This window comes from Arachis hypogaea, chromosome 12 (assembly GCF_003086295.3).
Source record: "Arachis hypogaea cultivar Tifrunner chromosome 12, arahy.Tifrunner.gnm2.J5K5, whole genome shotgun sequence".
Lineage (NCBI taxonomy): Eukaryota > Viridiplantae > Streptophyta > Magnoliopsida > Fabales > Fabaceae > Arachis > Arachis hypogaea.
This window is the reverse complement of record NC_092047.1, coordinates 43,904,549-43,907,561: the sequence shown is the minus strand read 5'-3', so window position 1 is coordinate 43,907,561 and position 3,013 is coordinate 43,904,549. Positions and strand designations below refer to the sequence as shown.

Here is a 3,013-nt window from a genome sequence, read left to right as displayed (position 1 = left end):
GGTATTGTGCACCAGTTATTGGCGCCATTACCAGGGAGAGAACGAAGAACAAATTTTACAACCTCAGAGTAACAATTTCGCATACCAAGTTTTTGGCGCCGTTGCCGGGGATTGTTCGAGTTTGGACAACTGACGGTTCATCTTGTTGCTCAGATTAGGTAATTTTTTTTTGTTTTATTTTCAAAAATCTTCAAAAATTTCTCCTTTATTTTCGAAAAAAAAATAAAAATTCTTTTCAAAAATTTTTTTATTATGTTCTTCAGAATTTTTAAGAATGAATTCTAGAGTTTCATGAAGCATGTGAAGCCTGGCTGGCTGTAAAGCCATGTCTAAATTTATTTGGACTGGGGCTTCCAACCCAACATTATCAAGAGCAAGCTAGTTGTTGCTAATCCACCTGCTGCTGTTCCTGATCCACCTGATTTACATGCTAAAGCTTGACTGGCTATTAAGCCATGTCTAACCCTCAGATTGGAGCTTTAGACTAAAGAGCACAAGATTCTTGGAATTCATATTAAAAATTTTGAAATCCTTATTTTTTTTTTCAAATAATTTTCAAAAAATCCAAAAAAAAATTTAGAAAATCAAAAAATCAAAAATAATTTTTTTGTTTCTTGTTTGAGTCTTGAGTCAGATTTTAAGTTTGGTGTCAATTGCATGTTTATCTTGTATTTTTCGAAAAAATCATGCATTCATAGTGTTCTTCATGATCTTCAAGTTGTTCTTGGTAAGTCTTCTTGTTTGATCTTGATGTTTTCTTGTTTTGTATCTTTTATTGTTTTTCATGTGAATTTTTGCATTCATAGAGTCTAAGCATTAAAGATTTCTAAGTTTGGTGTCTTGCATGTTTTCTTTGCATATAAAAATTTCCAAAAATATGTTCTTGATGTTCATCATGATCTTCAAAGTGTTCTTGGTGTTCATCTTGACATTCATAGCATTCTTGCATGCATTCATTGTTTTGATCCAAAATTTTCATGCATTGAGTCTTTTTCATGTTTTTCTCTTTCATCATTAAAAATTCAAAAATAAAAAAATATATCTTTCCTTTTTTCTCTCATAAAATTTGAAAATTTGGATTGACTTTTTCAAAAAATTTTAAAATTCAATTGTTTCTTATGAGTCAAATCAAATTTTCAATTTAAAAATCTTATCTTTTTCAAAATCTTTTTCAAAAATCAAATCTTTTTCATTTTTTTATTTATTTTCAAAAATTTTAAAATTATTTTTCAAAAATATTTTTCTTAACTTTATCTCATAATTTTCAAAAATATCATCAACAATTAATGTTTTGATTCAAAAATTTTAAGTTTGTTACTTACTTGTTAAGAAAGATTCAAACTTTAAGTTCTAGAATCATATCTTGTGATTTCTTGTGAATCAAGTCATTAATTGTGATTTTAAAAATCAAATATTTTTCAAAACTAATTTCAATCATAACTTTTCAAAAATATCTTTTTATCTTATCCTTTTTAAAATCATATATTTTCATATCATATCTTTTTCAAAAATTTGATTCTAAAATATCTTTTCTAACTTCTTATCTTCTTATCTTTTAAAATTTGATTTTTAAAATTTGTTTCAACTAACTAATTGACTTTTTGTTTGTTTCTTATCTTTTTCAAAACTACCTAACTAACTCTCTCTCTCTAATTTTCGAAAATCTCTTCCCTCTTTTTCAAAAATTCTTTTTAATTAACTAATTGTTTCAATTTTTAATTTTTAATTTGATTTTATTCCTAATTTTTGAAAATCACTAACCCCTTTTCAAAATTTTATTTTCGAAAATCCTCTTTCTCTCTCATCTCCTTCTAATTATTTATTCATCTACTAACACTTCATCTCACCCAAATTCGAACCCCCTCTTCCATCTGTGTTCGAATTTTCTCTTCTTCCCTTCTTTACATTACATTCTTTTCTTCTTCTACTCACACAGGGGAACCTCTATACTTGGGCAAAAAGGATCCCTATTATTATTATTTTTCTGTTCCCTCTTTTTCATATGAGCAGGAGCAAGGACAAGAACATTCTTGTTGAAGCAGACCCTGAACCTGAAAGGACTCTGAAGAGGAAACTAAGAGAAGCTAAAATACAACAATCCAGAGATAACCTTACAGAAATTTTCGAAGAGGAAGAGGAGATGGCAGCCGAAAATAATAATAATGCAAGGAGGATGCTTGGTGACTTTACTGCACCTAATTCCAATTTACATGGAAGAAGCATCTCCATCCCTACCATTGGAGCAAACAATTTTGAGCTTAAACCTCAATTAGTTTCTCTGATGCAACAAAACTGCAAGTTTCATGGACTTCCATCTGAAGATCCTTTTCAGTTCTTAACTGAATTCTTGCAGATCTGTGATACTGTTAAGACTAATGGAGTAGATCCTGAAGTCTACAGGCTCATGCTTTTCCCGTTTGCTGTAAGAGACAGAGCTAGAGTGTGGTTAGACTCTCAACCCAAAGATAGCCTGAACTCTTGGGATAAGCTGGTCACGGCTTTCTTAGCCAAGTTCTTTCCTCCTCAAAAGCTGAGCAAGCTTAGAGTGGATGTTCAAACCTTCAGACAGAAAGAAGGTGAATCCCTCTATGAAGCTTGGGAGAGATACAAGCAACTGACCAAAAAGTGTCCTTCTGACATGCTTTCAGAATGGACCATCCTGGATATATTCTATGATGGTCTGTCTGAATTAGCTAAGATGTCATTGGATACTTCTGCAGGTGGATCCATTCACCTAAAGAAAACACCTGCAGAAGCTCAAGAACTCATTGACATGGTTGCTAAAAACCAGTTCATGTACACTTCTGAGAGGAATCCTGTGAGTAATGGAGCACCTCAGAAGAAGGGAGTTCTTGAAATTGATACTCTGAATGCCATATTGGCTCAGAATAAAATATTGACTCAGCAAGTCAATATGATTTCTCAGAGTCTAAATGGAATGCAAGCTGCATCCAACAGTACTCAAGAGGAATCTTCTGAAGAAGAAGCTTATGATCCTGAAAACCCTGTAATA

At 31.6% G+C, this 3,013-nt stretch overlaps 1 non-coding gene across 1 annotated transcript; it reads right to left on the bottom strand.

Moving 5' to 3' along the window:
* Nucleotides 1-2,536: 2,536 nt before the first annotated feature.
* On the bottom strand, nt 2,537-2,644 carry LOC112730877 (small nucleolar RNA R71). Its single transcript, XR_003166681.1, has one exon. It is a non-coding gene; the product is annotated as a small nucleolar RNA R71 (small nucleolar RNA).
* Between the last annotated feature and the right edge of the window lie 369 nt (nt 2,645-3,013).